This window comes from Typopeltis vanoorti, chromosome 8 (assembly GCF_054136105.1).
Source record: "Typopeltis vanoorti isolate ZY-2024b chromosome 8, IOZ_Tvanoo_1.0, whole genome shotgun sequence".
Classification (NCBI taxonomy): Eukaryota; Metazoa; Arthropoda; class Arachnida; order Uropygi; family Thelyphonidae; genus Typopeltis; species Typopeltis vanoorti.
Genome location: NC_143556.1, coordinates 149,427,590 through 149,444,201, shown reverse-complemented (window position 1 = coordinate 149,444,201; position 16,612 = coordinate 149,427,590). Strand labels below are relative to the sequence as shown.

The 16,612-nt window shown below is 38.2% G+C and overlaps 1 protein-coding gene across 1 annotated transcript in view; it reads left to right on the top strand.

The window, feature by feature from the left end:
* The window catches only part of TM9SF3 (transmembrane 9 superfamily protein member 3), a 280,184-nt gene that overhangs the window by 64,909 nt on the left and 198,663 nt on the right, over positions 1–16,612 (top strand). The gene's annotated exons all lie outside the window — the stretch shown is intronic.

The following is a 16,612-nucleotide window of genomic DNA, read 5'->3' as shown; positions in this document are numbered from 1 at the left end:
TCATATTTAAAGTGAAGATATTTGGAAGGAACTTGATATTGTTAGCTTTCATGAATGTGTGAGCTGAGCTAATCTAAGTTGATATGTCACTTTAACAGAATGAAAAGGGAAAAAGGTTATTAAAACAAATGTTTGATGACAGCAGAAAGACTCAGAAGACTAAGATCTAAGTAGTTTGAAGTTCGAAGTGCCTTAGAAGACCAAAATACAAGATCTTGACAATAGTGAGGTCCCAACAAGTAGCAGAGTAATTTGAGGATAATTGTTGATAAGTGGTGAATAATAATATAAACTTGATCATTCAATACCATCATAGTATCCCATGAATTCCTTAAGGGAGGATACTATGGTATGCATAGGATATATATATCAAAGTTAGATTATCATCTGACCATGGTGTCAAAATGCACATTGTGAGAAATCCTGCTCTCTCACATAAAGCTCATCTTAGCATTTACTACACTCTCAGGCAGTTCATTCTGGTCAGACTATTCTTCATGCAAAGACCTACAGACATACTTCTAACTACTCACATCCTCCTTATGCAGCTTTGAAGAATGGTCTGTTTTCCATTTATTTCCCCCTCCATTCTATTAAGAACCCTCTTCCACATTGATCTAATAACTCTGTATAAGCTTATTAGTCATATCCTTCTCTTCTTCTCTTATCTACTAGACTCTCCTAATTGCATTTCCCCAATGTTTCTTAATAACCAACATTCCATAGACCAGAAGCCAAATTCTGGTTTCTGGATATCAGGCCACACATGTATTGCATATAAGGGAACTGTAGGAATCTCGCATAATCATTTTACTTACATTCATTTTTTACAGTGTTATATATACTGAGCTTAAATTTCATATAAAAAAAAAGTGTTAAACCCAACTTTGTTGTTATAATTTGAGATGAATGGCAGTTAGTACTTGATTGCTACATCAGTAGGATATCCTGTGTGGAGAAAACATGTTCTCCCTGAACAAGCTCTTCAGTGAACATTAGTATTATTAACAGAGACCTCCAGGGAGTAAGGGACTTGTCGAGGGAGGCCACATACTATGCACACCAGCTATCATACTTATTCTTGAATTCATCCACACTGCTTGCACACACAATATCCAGTTTCAACATCCATTCCAATCAACACATCACTCTATGAGAGAAAAATCTAGCCCTCACTCCCTTATTAGAACCATTCATTCTTTTCCTTTCCCCACCCTCCATAAAATGATAAATTCCATCAGCTGAAATGTTGTATTGGAAGCTAATTGTACAAAGTAGTCTGTCTTGATGAAAGTTTACCTTCAGTGTTTTTTATACTCCATCCAGGTAAAAAACATATCTGAAGTGCTCAAATATTTTTCATATTGCTTGCATAAACCCCATAGGTGCTTTCTGAAATCTTTGATAAAATGACTTACTATTCATTCAGGTAGATTTTAAGAATGAAAGTCAAATACTTTGACATTCACTATCATTGCAATTTAGTAAATGGGTAAGAACTTTTTAAATCAGTGGACTCATTGAATTGAAGCAATAAAGGACAAACTGATGTAAATGCAGTAACAGCTGATATTTCACATTTTCAGGTATGATTTCAGCTGAATTTGGCATCTAATTGTATAATTAGAAAGGGACTTGCCACCCACCCATACAAGCAGGTACATACACCAATTCCCCCCCACAACAATATGGTGTTATTAAGACACTATATAACAGGGCTAAACTAATCTGTTCAAATGACAATGCCTTAAACCACTGAACTAAATCACATCCTTAACACTTTCTCAGCCAATGGCTACAACCCCAAAAAATACTAAAACCAGTAAACCACCTCCCCTCTCACAATAAAGATTACTCCAAATCCATTACCATTCCCTACATCCAGGGCGCCTCTGAAAAAATAACCAAAATCCTAAAAACATATGACCTGACCCCATGTTACAAACCATATAGAAAATTGGCATCCTTTATCCACTCCACAAAAGACCAACCACTTCCCCTAGACCTCCTTGTATATACCAGGTCCCTTGCAGCTGTAAGCTGTTCTACTTTGACCAAACAGACAGGACAGCGAATATCAGAATTTCGGAACACAAGGACTATGTCCGGTTTCACCAGTACAGCCAATCTGGGCTTGCAGATCATGCTCTAGATACACCCCACAGAAACGGAGGGGGGGGGGGAGGGGCATGCGAAGGCTGTCCCTCCCCAGTTCATCTGATGAACATAAAGAATGGATACAGTGTACTAATGTTTTAATAGTTCAGCCTCTTGACTAGGATGGTGATGAGATTTAGCATGGATATATTTGCCTGTATGAGTCTTTTTCTGAAAAACTGAAAAGTGTAGGTTACCATCTAGTTGACAAAGAATTAAAAGATCTAAAAAGGATAATTGCTTGCATATTTCATCATTATCAAATTCCTGATGTATATCCTCGGGGTGTACAAGATAATTTTGATAGTACTATATGAAAAAGTTATACCATTACTAACTTCTGATAAGATTAATTTAGAGAAAAATTATTTATCTGTTAAGACTCCAATATTATCATTATCAGGTCTTAGATTTCTGTCTTTTAAGGCAATTTTTTTACTATATCAATACATCTACATCTTGATCTTCCTCTGGGTCTTTTTTCTGCCAACCTGGCAAAGAACACTTGTTTTGCTAATCTCTCCTCTCACATTCTGTGTAAGCCTCCCACCTGAAATTAGCTCTACTAATACATTCCTGAATGATATCAATGGCAAGTTCTTTCCTAATACCTAATTTTTAATGTGATACTGCCATTGATGCCATCTGTTCACTCCACTAGTCTTTCTCAGAACTCTCTTATCAGAAATCCCTATTCTTTGATCAAGTGTTTTATTTCTAATCCAGCTCTAAGATCCATAAGTTAAAATATCTTTAACTTATCATATCAGTATCTAATTTACCATCTTCAGTAATAATAATTGTGTCTAAACAGCTGAAATGTTTTACTTGTTCTATAGGTTCACCATTCAGGATATAGTTGAGGTTTTCAATGTTTCTGCCTATTTTCATTGTCTTTGTTTTTTTATTGCTGATTTTCATACCAAATTTATTACAACAGTCAATTTAGTCAAGGAATCTTGCAGACTTAAACTGGATTTATTCAGAAGTATAACATCACCCTCATAAAGTAAAGAGCTAACCAATTTTGATATCAGATTTAATATCACTTTCCTTCATTATATATCTATATCACTACAGTCGAGATAATGTGGACCCATGTCGCACACCTGATTTTACCTCAAACCATATCTCTATACCTCATTCAATTCTAACTGCTGACTCTTGCAGCTAAAATAGACTATGTATTTGCTTGCTTGATATAATGTCCCATTTACACCATATAATCATAGTGTTTTGAAGAGCTTTCTTCTTGGCACCTTGTTATATACCTTTTCCAGATCAACAAAACTTAAATACAAATCCTTGGTATATTTCCAAGATTTCTGTATATCTTAAAGTGAAAATCTGATTCTGACAACCTCTGTTTGGCCTGAATCCAGCTTATTCTTCACCAAACTTCTCTTCCACAATTTTTTTTAGCTGTTTCTCAATATACTTACATTAATCCTACCAGGAACATACCAGGGATTGGTTAATAGACTTCTGAGTCAGATCAGTGACTGGCTGTCAGATAGGTATCAAAGTTGTATATATTGGGGTGCAGCATCCCAAAAGAGGAAGGTTACTAATGGTGTAATTTTAGGGTCAGTTTTGGGACCATTGCACAGTTTGTATGTTAATGATATTGGGATGGGTTTAACTAGTGATATGCAGCTGTTTGCAGATGATGCAAAATTGGGGAGAGCAATGCAGAGTCAAGCAGATATTATGGCCTTGCAGGAGGACTTGAATAGATTGTGTGAATGGGCAGGTAAGTGGAACTGTCAGTTCAATGTTGCAAAGTGTAAGGTTTTGAAATTCAGTAAGCAATGAGGGGATGCAAAGAATTCATTTCGTGAAGAAACTTTCAAGGAGGTAGAGGAGATGAGAGATCTGGGAGTGTTGGACAAGGACCTGAAATTCAGGGGCCATTTGTGAAGACATATAATGTCTTCGCAAATTGTGAAGACATTATATCAGATAATGTTGCTAACCACTCGGCCAGCCTGGTTGGCCGAGTGGTTAGCATATCTGCTCTCCAGCCAAAAGGCTGCAGGTTCGAATCCCGCTGTGGGCATGGATGTTTGTGATTGTCTGTGAAAATACTAGTGGTGGTGGTCGACAATAGATGGTGTTGGTGTAGATGATGCAGTTGGTTGATGACGGGTGGATGAGATTGAGTTGTGGAGAAGGAGCCCCGTAAAGTAGGTGTGCCCTCCATCAATGAGTCTTCGGACTCCCTGGAGGTGTCAGGTAATAATAATAATAATAAAAGTAATAATAATAATGGCAGTGATGTGGAGGACTGTGACATGCAGAAATAAAGAAGTTATGATGCCATTGAATTAGGCTTTGATCAGCCTCATGGATTATTGTGCACAGATTTGGTCATCAGGTTTCATGGTGACGAGGATATGTTAGAAAGGGTCTAGAGAAGATTTACAGAGGTGGTCAGTAGTCTTTGGAATGTGGAGTACCAGGACAGATTGAGAGAATGTAAATTAAAAAGCATTATGAATAGGAGGAAGGATGTGATTGAGACATATAATCTAGTCAGGGGTTATGTTGACATAGAAGATATTTTTCGTAGAATTGGAGAGCGGGATTTAGAACAAGAGGCCATCCGTGGAAACTGTATAAGGAGGGTGTGAGCAGAGGAGTGAGGAGAAGGTTCTTCGTATGGAGAATGTTTGGGGAGTGGAATGCATTGCCTGCGTGTGTTGTGAATGTAGACACACACTGAATCAGTTCAAGGCACGGTTGAATGAGCTTTGTGTGAGATAGCGTTTACCTCCCATGATGAGTTTCTGATTCCTTGGAGGTAGATGTTAATAATAATGGTAACCATTTCCTCCATCCAGTTTCCTTTAAACTTATGCCACCTTATCATCAAATTTGAATAAATTACTAAGGGAGGACCTACCGTGAGTATCATATTCCTATCCATCAGGGGCATATATTCGGGCTGTGCTAGGTGTGCGGTGCACACCCATGGAATAGTGATATCACTGATGTTATATTTTTATATTTATTCCTGTTAAAGAATCTCCTAATTGTTTCCTGTTCTTTGCGTGATTCCAAAAATTAAATGCAGTATACTAATGCTTCATGAAGAGCATAAACATTACATCACATTCACGTTAATAGCCCAGATGTTCAGTCACGAGTACAGACACCTTTGAGTGCTTGGAACATACAAGTGGTGCAGCGGGTCAAATTCTTAGCATTCTAGTGGTTTTAAACCATCCGAGAGGCATGGCAGATGCACACTAGGAAAATAGCACCCAAAAATCTGTGGATGTGATTGGTTATTGCGTCAACCAGCCCAATTGAACGTTGTCATTTGTCATGAGTTGCTGTTTTTGTTTTCTGTTTTTCATCTGTTTTGCATGTGTGAAATATGAGCTGACATGTTTTAGGACACCAATATAGACAAGTATTTAGTATATAATTTTCTATAAATTTTTTGCCCATATTTACAATGGGAAACAGTGTTGATGATCTACTGATGTCCTGTTTTCTGCCAGAGCATTTGCAGATTGCATGATTGTAGTTGAAGGAGGTAGGCTTCGTCCTCCTCCTTTTCCAAATTTACTTATATTTACACCTTTGAGTAATTAGAGTATAACAACCAAATATAGCATTCCCATTATCCTGCACTGGACATATCACTGAAGTAATCCTTACTGGAATGGACACATGCATTCCCAACTCTGCTCTGAACTAAACCTCTCTTAACTATGCCTTGGTTCTCCAAAAGGTGTGTTTAAATGATTTTTAAACTTTTATTATTTATTAAATTCTTTCATGGACTTCAACATTGCAGAAAATTTTAACTATTATTTATTAAATTTTGATCATAGATTTCTCCTTTTTTAAAAAATAGGCTGCCAGTGATATCAGATTTCTGTACTGAAATCTGATATCACTGTAACCAAACAAGTAAGGTCCTAGATATAAGTATTTTTCTATGATAATTCTCACTTATTCTCAAAAATCAATCTTAACTTCAACAATAACAAAGTAAATTTAGTCTTCACACCTCTATTTACAAAACCAGAAAACAGCAGTTTTTATAATACTAAAATACATTAAAAGAAATTCACGATATTCTGAACAAGTTTAAAAAGATAACTAAATCACATCTTATCTGGTTTTAGGGCCCAAAAATATACCAGATAAAAAGAACATTGTCTCTTAATTGCATCTGGACCTCTCTTGAAAGAAACAGTTTCTTTATTTCTACAGTGGAAACAGTTCTTCTCTTGAAAACTGCTTCATCTTGAAAGTAACTAATGGATTTCCTATTCTTAGTTAAAGATACAAAAAAGTTCAGACTTGGCAAAAAAAATCTTCAAATTCAAACACAGTTCTTCTGGTGTTCGTTCTTTATTATGCCTTTTAGAACAATTCCACAAAAATGTTTCTTCTTTCATCTTGAAGATCCTGAAACCTTTTCCTCTTCCAGTATGAAGAATTACTAAAGAAAAATGATTGAACACTTAAAAATCAACATGCTGTTATCTATTCTCTGAAAAACCATTAAATCATTACTGCACTAATGAAACTTTTAATATCCAATAAACATTTTCCTATATGAGAAACTTCATTTATCAAGTTCTAAATTGGCTGAGTGATTAGCATATCCACTCTCCAGCCAAAGGCTGCAGATTCGAATCCCACTGTGGGCATGGGATTCGAATGGGATCTATTTGTGATTGTCTGTGAAAATACTAGTGGTGGTGGGCAGTAGATGGTGTATGTGATGCAGTTCGCTGTAGTTTGCAGATTGAGTGGTGGAGAGGGAGATTTGTAGAATAGGTGCTCTCCCTCGATGGGTCTTTAGACTCTCTGGAGATGTCAGGTAATAATAAATTTTCTATAAATTTCTTCAACTGTTATTCCAGTTATCTTTGTAACGTAACCAAATAACTTCCAAAACATCTTTCTTTCTGAAAGACTGCTACTAACAGAGCATTTTCTCACTAGTTCCAAAAATTCTTCCATATAACTACATATCAGTATCTCTCTTTACACACAGCTATATCTAGCTGTTTAGTAGTTGCTGTGTTCTCCTCACTTACGCATACTCCAGCACATATTTGCCAGCAAAGGTTGGTCGATTGGTAGAGCCTCTGCTACTAATAGAGCATGCAAAAACTTATGCAAGTTTAAGTGTGGTTAGTAGTTGGAAGGGAATCAATTGCTCGTGCTGTTGGTGCACACTCCCTTGATGAGTCTCTGTACTCCCTGGAGGTGTCTAATAATAATATTATACTTCTGGTTCTCAAACTCAAATCTTCCTTTTGCACCTATTCTCATTCCCAATACAGCTATATGAAAACTATCTATCAATGCTTCCGAAACAGAGTTTGAAACAGCAAATGCAAGAAACTTGCATCTTTTCAAAATGGCAAGTTTCTCTTGCTGAAGTAGTTGGTGATAGTTTTAACCCAACACTACGTCCATTCATGTCACACCCAGATGGCTCTGTTGCATCGTCGCCCACTGAAAAGCCAATCTTCTGGTTTCACACTCTACCTCCAGTTCATCCTAACTGATCCTAGTAAAAGTCCCCCAAACATTCCAGATACATAGTACTCAATGCCTCCTCTTTCCTTTTTCCAGAAAGAGATGAGAAGTATATATTGTCTAAATTAGACACTGAAAAGTCTCCTGGCCCTGGTGACATTTCACATTCCTCCAATTCTCCTAAAGCTTTGTGCACCGGAACTTACTCCTGTCCTTTGTCACCTGTTTATGCTCACTTAATCCACTGATATCTACCCCCACAGCATGGAAATTGTCCTATGTGTAATCCATTCCCATAGAAGGGTGACAAATCACCACCATCAAACTATTGTCCTACCTCAGTTCTGTCTAAATTAATGAAGAGAACTATCAGTACCTAACTCCTGCACTATCTTGAAGGAACCCAGCTAAGAAATAAGTTCTAGTATGGATTCTATTGCTACTGATCAACAGATCTACTCACATGTTGCCCATCCTGGGCAAATGCCATGGAGAAGTTTGATGAATCCCAAGTGGTTGCACTTGATATCTCCAAAACGTTTGACCATGTCTTGTGCAAAGACCTATTAAGTGAACTCTCATCATTCTGTCCCATGACTTCTACAATTAGGTTTCCGCTTCATGTTGCAAGTGGTCGTGTAATTTAGCACTCATGCAAAATGATCTGTTTTGTTGTTTTTTTCATCAGAAAATTAGAGTATTATAGTATATTAGTGTAGATTTTTGTGTTTCTAGAGTATTAGTATATTTATGACATTTTTATTGTGATATTGGCATGGCACCAACTCGATGAAAACAATAGTGGCAAAGACTACGATATCTGGCGATTTCAATTTGAGGGATGTTATTCAGTGCAGTGTATGCCAAATGTATGCCTCGAGAAAATTAAAGAATATGTGCAAGGAAATTCAAAGTGTTTTAAAAGCAAGTGTCTATTAGGTGACGAGGATGCAACAAATACCGAATAAGATGGAAAATATGTTAATAATGTCGAACACGTGGCCATGGAAAAGAGAAGAACAAAACGGATATCAGTAAGAAATAGCACGCTTAATGTTATCCTTCATAGGACAAAGTGCAAAATTGAAAAGCTAGAGAAGCAGCAAGAGTTAAGCAGGGCTGAAAAAAGAAGCAAGTGAGCTGAAAGAATAATAAAGGCGGACCAAACAAAAACAAGCTAAGAAGAAAATTATGTATGGAGACTCAATAATCAGGAGAGTACTTAATGAAAGTATGACAAAATCATGTTTTTCAGGAGCAAAATTTCACAATTTTGGCCATGCCATCTTGGTACAAAAAGGTAAGTCAAAGGAAATTATTGTCTTGGTTGATACCAATGATTTGAGAAGCAAGAAGTATTCTATGAGAGAGGATGTAAAGGAGTTGTTAGAAGAGGCAAAACTGAAGAGCGAGAAGGTGAAGATTGTAAATCTCCTACTATGCTATGATACAGGTGAACTGAGGAGGAGGACATTGATATCCAGTGAGTCTATATGTAGATTGTACAAAAGGAATGATATAGAATTTGTGGTCTCTGTTTGACGGAAAGAAGGATTTGTACAATGTGGATGGACTGCATCTGAATGGTTTTGGTGTTACGTGTCTGGAGAGAGCTTTATTCACCGAGCATGCTGACGTGTAAATTCAGGGAAACTTGGTAATTAGGGTGGAAACAAGTGAGTTTGTGTGAAGACACCCATGAACAAGTGAGTGTGAGAATAACCAAGTGAGGAATCTAGTCTCTCAAGCAAAAATATTGAATAGGGTAGTCAATTCAGAAAGTAGAGGTAGGTGGGAGAATAAAGGGATGTTGCTGTTTCTATATACTAATGCCAGAAGTATCAGGAACAAGAGGGTGGAGTTTTTGGCATTGGTTAGTGCAACCTTGCCAAAAGTTATAGGCATTAGTGAGACTTGGCTAACAGCAGATGATGTACTGCAGGGATTGAACGTGAAAGGTTTAGTATTTTCAGGGAAAATAGGATGGGGGAAGAGTACTGTTGGCGATAGCAGATGAATTGCAATCAAAAAAAAAAAAAAAAAAATAAGAGACCGGCATAGGGTAGCCGTTCATTTGAAGCAGTCTGTGAGATTAAGACCAATAAGACAAAATATAGAGTTGGTTGTTGCTGTATCCCAGGGAATTCCACAGGTGGTCTTGAAGACATACATTGGCAAATTAGTACGAGTACAGGTTGAGTGATTATTATGGGGGACTTCAACTATAGAGATACACACTGGAAGAAAGATCACATGGCAGAAAGGAAATTGAATTTATATACCTGCTGAGAGATAATTATTTAAGGCAGCTTGAGATGGAGGGGACCAGGGGTTGGAGAATATTGGACCTGGTCATAAGATCAGAAGAGCTATCCATAACAAAGGAGACAAATTACCTCCAATTGGTGAAAGTGACTGTGGTCTTGACTTGGGGGATTGTGAAACATGAGGAATATTCTATCAGGAATGGGTATTTGTGGAACTAAGGCAAGTGATTATAACAAACTTAGGAGGAAGCCTAAATCTGTGCCATAGCATAAAACACTGCAGGACAAGGATGTTAGTAGTGCATGAGAGATAGTTAAGGGTCATCTAGAGGAAGCAATATTAAACTGTATACCTAAGGTAAGGAGAGTTAATTAGGTAACAGTTAGACGAATGAGTAATATCATTAAGCGTGAGCTGTAGTAGAAGAAAATGTGGAGAGTATATAAAGAGAACGGTGACCAGAAAACTCATTAACAATACAATGCTCAGGTAAGAAAGGTGACCAGCATGGCTAGGAAGGCAAAATCAGATTACAAGAAGAATCTAGTCAAGCGGGCCAAAGGAAATCAAAAAGTGTTCTTTTGTTATGTGGCGAGTAAGAGGAAGAATGACTATGGATGATTAACCCTAACAAGTGATGGTCACAAGGTGACAGCAGCAGATGAAATAGTTGAGTTACTGAGCTACCACTTTGCAAGGGTATATCATCCAAGTGAGATTACTGCTTTAACATATGTGACAGACACTAATGTGGGAACAGAGGTGGACAGAGGTTCTTAGGATATCAGAGAATCTCGATGTGAATACAACTGTGGGATTAGATGGGATATCAGCTCTTGTTTTGCGAGAATGTGCAAGGGAACTGGCAATACCTCTGACTAGGCTGCTTAATATAAGCCTTAGCTGTGGTAGAGTATCAAGGGAATGGAAAGAGGTAAAAATTATTCCTTTGCATAAGTAAATAAATTCTGTGATGATACTGCATTCCCCCTTTTTACGGGAGTTCACGGTACCATCTAGTCCCCCAAATTATATCCGGGCTCTGGAACCGGCATAGGCTGACGAATCAGACCTATGACTGGGTCAGTATTCCTGACTGTAATCCGTGTGTCCTCAGTCCGGTTTGCCTGCTTGCAGGACAGATAAACTGGCGGAAAACGACTTTGCATAAGTGATGCTATTTTTATTATTACGGGAAACTCCAAGGAGTCCTTAGACTCATTGAGGGAGGTCCTAAACATCATATCAAGAACAACTATTCTGCTGCACAGTATCTATCATACTTTGCTTTGAATTCATTTACAGTCATGGCATCCACAACGAACTCTAGGAGCTTATTCCACTCATTCAGCACTCTCCAAGTAAAAAACCTAGTTCTAACACCCTTGCTAACTACATTCTTGCTCAGTTTCCATGGATGGCCCCTAGTTCTCCCATCACAAGACCTGTTCTGAAAAATTTCATCTGAATTAATCTTCTAAAAACCCTTCAGTAATTTGAATGGCTCAATCATATCACCCCTTTTCTGTCTATCAACCAATTTCTGTAACCCACAGATCTTCAACCTGTTCTCATAATGTTCATTCCATAGACCAGCTATCATCTTGGTCACTTGCCTCTGGATCCTCTCTACCTCTTCCCCATCAAGGGGAAGCCCAGGAGCCCAGATCTGGGCACAGTAGTCAAGATGGGGTCTTATCAAGGTTTGAAAAAGAGGAACGATAACTTGCTTATCTCTGCTCGTCAAAGTATTCTTCAGTAACCAAGTGATCTGATGGGCTGATTTAGCCGCTTTTGCTATGTGCCCCCTAAACTTCAACTCCCTATCCACCAACACACCCAAATCTCTGGCTTCGTAATTTTCATTCTTTTCATAATGTTCTAAGAGTACATTAGCAATCAGTATCTCAAGTGTGATGGTAAAAGTACTAGAAAAATTGGATAAAAAGAGAATTCAAGAATGGGTAGATAAAAATATGATACTATATGAGGTTCAACATGGCTTTCTGAAGGGTTGGTCATGCCTTAGTAATTTACTAACTCTTTATAATAGAGTAACATCTGAGTTGGATAAAGGAAATGAGTACTTGACGATTTTGCTGGGGTTTGCAAAGGCATTTGACTGATTATCACATGGACACTGTTACATGAATTAGAACAAATGGGGATGGATACGACACTGGTTAAGTTGATAAGAGGGTTGCTGCCAGACAAATATCAAAAAGTGATATATGGAGAGAGAGAATTGAGGTGAAAACAGGTGATTAGTGGTGTGCCACAAGGTTCAGTGCTAGGACCATTGCTGTTTAATTTGTAAATCAGAGGATGTAGGAAATAACCTTAAAGGAAACATTCAGTTGTTTGCTGATGATGCGAAATTAGGTTGAGTAATAGTTAATCAGGTGTGGAGAGCTTGCAGGATGATTTAAATAGACTGTCACTAACAGCAAAAGATAATGGGTGTATTAGATATTAAATAAAAACTCTTAGTTAAATTATATATTAATTAAAAACTAATTAATTCTTGTAGACAGGCTTATACGTTGATTGCACATGATTATTAAATTACTTTAGGAATTCACAGCATAAACTGAAATATAAATTGAAATAAACTTTAATATATACTTCCTATATTTCGGCAACATCACGTTGCCATCTTCATGGGAACTTAAGATTAAGACACGTGTACGCAGGCACTAAAACAGCAAACGAGGTCGAAGAGAGGAAACTACTGTTTTTCCTAAAGTCCTGATGGTGCACCCTAGCAGGCTATATTAGGTAATTGGCCATTGGTCTGTGTTCTCATGATGTACGTCTCCAAAATTTGGAGCAGTCTCATGCATCCAAATTTGTTGAGGTTTGGCACATTTTTTAGGGCTGAGGCTGATTCTATGAATAGTCTTTCAAATTTAAACATGCTGCAGTGTATTATTGTGGCTTTCTTCCAACGTATTCTGTGGCGTGTATCCAGAGCATGGTCTGCAAGCCCAGAGTGGCTGTACTGGTGAAAACTGATGTAGTCCTCGTGTTCTGAAATTCTGATTTCGCTGTCCTGCCTGTTTAGCTAAAGTAGGACAGCTTACAGCTGCATGGGACTTGGTATACACCAAGTACTTCTAGTGAAAGTGGTTGGTCTTTTGTGCAGCAGATAAGGGATGCCAATTTTCTATATGGTTTGTAACATGAGGACAGGTCATATTTTTAGAATTTTGTTTATTTTTTCAGAGGTGCCCCGGATGTAGGGAATGGTGATGAATTTAGAGTAATCTTTATTGTAAAGGGGCGGGGGTTGTGGTTTACTGGTTTTAGTATATTTTGGATTTTTTGGGGATTATAACCATTGGCTGAGAACGTGTTAAGGATTTGATTTAGTTAAGTGGTTAGGGAATTGTCATTTGAACAGATTAGTTTAGCCCTGCTATATAGTGGCTTGATAACTCCATATTGTTGTGGGGGGGGATTGTTGGTGTATTGTACCTGCCTGGATGGGTCTTCTATAAACTGAGAAAACAAAGGTTCCATCAGGCTGGTCAGTGATTAGTGTATCTAGGAAAGGGAGGCTGTTGTTATCCTCTTTTTCCAAGGTGAACTCGATTCTGGAGTGTTGGTTGTTTAAATGTGTTAAGGAGAGGAGTGTATCTGAGCCATGTGGCCAAATAGCAAACACATCATCAACGTAGCGAAGCCATATAGTAGGTTTTCATGGGGCAGAATTTAAGGCTTTCTCTTCAAAAGTCTCCATAAAGAAGTTGGCCAAGGGTGGTGAGAGTGGTGAACCCATGGCTGTCTCCTCTATTTGTTTGTAGAATTTCCCTGCCAAATGAAATAGCCTGAGTTCATTGTGAACTGAAATAAGGTTGAGATATCAGGAGAAAATTTGGCTTGGATGAGCTCTAAGGTTTCCTTGAGTGGGACATTTGTGAATAGGGAGGAGACGTCAAAACTGACCATTATGTCAGTGTCTTGGAGTGTAAGGTTTTCTATACTGGCTTTGAAGTGGGCTGAGTTTTTTATGTGTGATGGTGTGTTGTCTGTATAGCATGTGAGCGCTTTGGCTAAATGTTTGGCTAATTTGTACGTGGGGGAATCAATACCATCCACTATTGGACTTAATGGCACATTTTGCTTATGTATTTTTGGAAGTCCATATATACGGGTGAGGGGTCTAGAGTTATAAGGTTTTAGTTTTAGTTTGTTGGTAACGTCCACAGGCCAAGAAGTGACCTTCTTAAGGAGCCTATGGAGTTTTCTGATTTGTGAGTTGGTGGGATTATATTCCATAGGGAGGTAGTTAGCCCAATCTAATAATAAAGTATTAAGCTTACCTGTGTAATCCGTTGGGTTGAGAACCATGGTGGTGTTCCCCTTATCCACTTTGGTGATTACGATTTCTTTGTTTTTCTTCATTTCCTGTAGAGCTTTATATTCACTATTGGATATGTTGGTTTTTGGTGGTCTTGCTTTGGTGAGAACACAGGCTACATCCAGTCTAATATTGTTGGCGATGTGGTTTGGAAGGTGGCTATCAGCCTTCAATCCAAATTGAAGGCAGATACTGTGTTCAATCTGGATTGTTATTTCTTCGGCGGTATTTTTCTCAGAGCAATGGCAAAATTGTGGCCATGTTAAAGAGCATTGAGTGCCTCAGGCTTCAAAACCATGGAAGAAAGGTTGACTACAGTGTTGAGTGGTAGTTTTGGTTCGGAGGTAGAGTTCTTTTTTAAGTTATCAAATTTCTTGATGTGTCGACTCCGTATTTTCTCAAATTCTTTATCTGCCGAAGTGCACAAGACATCATATGGAATCGTCTAAAGGTCGTGATTCAGCGTGTTGGAAAGCTCCTCCTCTAGCTCCTGAATAGCTTTATTTGCATCAGCAAACAAAGATGATTCTATGGATGATTCTTTGGGCTATTCTATATGACATCTCTTGCACTTCGGCAGTTAAAGAATTTGAGAAAATACGGAGTCGACACATCGAGAAATTTGATAACTTAAAAAGAGCTCTGCCTCCCAACCAAAACTGCCACTCAACACTGTAGTCAACCTTTCTTCCATGGTTTTGAAGCCTGAGGCACTCAGCAATCTTTCACATGGCCACAATTTTGCCATTGCTACGAGAAAAATACCGACCGAAGAAATAATGATCCAGATTGAATGCGGTATCCACCACCTTCCAAACCACATCGCCAATAATATTAGACTGGATGTAGCCTGTGTTCTCACCAGAGCAAGACCACCAAAAACCAACATATCCAATAGTGAATACAAAGCTCTACAGGAAATGAAGTAAAACAAAGAAATAGTAATCACCAAAGCAGATAAGGGGAATGCCACTGTGGTTCTCAACCAAATGGACTACACAGGTAAGCTTAATGCTTTATTATTAGATAGGGCTACCTACCTCCTATGGAATATAATCCCACCAACTCACAAATCAGAAAACTCCATAGGCTCCTTAAGAAGGTCACTTCTTGGCCTGTGGACATTACCAACAAACTAAAACCTTATAACTCTAGCCCCCCCCCCCTGTATATATGGACTTACAAAAATACATGAGCAAAATGTTCCATTAATTCCAGTAGTGGATGGTGTTGATTCCCCCATGTACAAATTAGCCAAACATTTAGCCAAAGCGCTGACACACTATACTGACATCACACATAAAAAAATCTCAGCCTACTTCAAAGCCAGTATAGAAAACCTTATACTCCAACATACTGACATAATGGTCAGTTTTGACGTCTCCTCCCTATTCACAAATGTCCCACTCAAGGAAACCTTGGAGCTCATCTAAGCCAAATTTCCTGCCAATATCTCAGCCCTATTTCAGTTCATAATGAACTCAGGCTATTTCATTTGGCAGGGAAAATTCTACAAACAAATAGAGGGGACAGCCATGGGTTCATCACTTTCCCCACCCTTGGCCAACTTCTTTATGGAGACTTTTGAAGAGAAAGCCTTAAACTCTGCCCCACAAAAACCTACTATATGGCTTCGTTATGATGTGTTTGCTATTTGGCCACATAACGAAATTTTGGGAATTTTTAAGCACTGTATTTGTTTAAATTTGGTTGATTTCTGAGTGCTGATTTTAAAGATAGTCTTTCTTTTATGAAAAAGAGGATAACAACAGCATCCCTTTCCTAGACACACTAATCACCTGCCAGCCTGATAGAACCTTGGTTTTCTCAGTTTACAGAAAATCCACCCATACAAGCAGGTACATACACCAACAATCCCCCCCCCCCATAACAATATGGAGTTATCAAGACACTATATAACAGTGCTAAACTAATCTGTTCAAATGACAATGCCCTAACCACTGAACTAAATCACATGCTTAACATATTCTCAGCCAATGGCTACAACCCCCAAAAAATACTAAACCACAACCCCCTTCCACAATAAAGATTACTCCAAATCCATCACCATTCCTACATCCAGGGTGCCTCTGAAAAAATAACAAAAATCCTAAAAAAATATGACCTAACCCCATGTTACAAACCATATAGAAAATTGGCATCCCTTATTCACTCCACAAAAGACCAACCACTTCCCCTAGACAAGTGATGGCGAACCTATGACATACGTGTCAGCACTGACACACTTGAGGTTTTCAGGTGACACACCTTGGATGTTGAAAAATATTGGTATTCTGATGAAAAAATTGC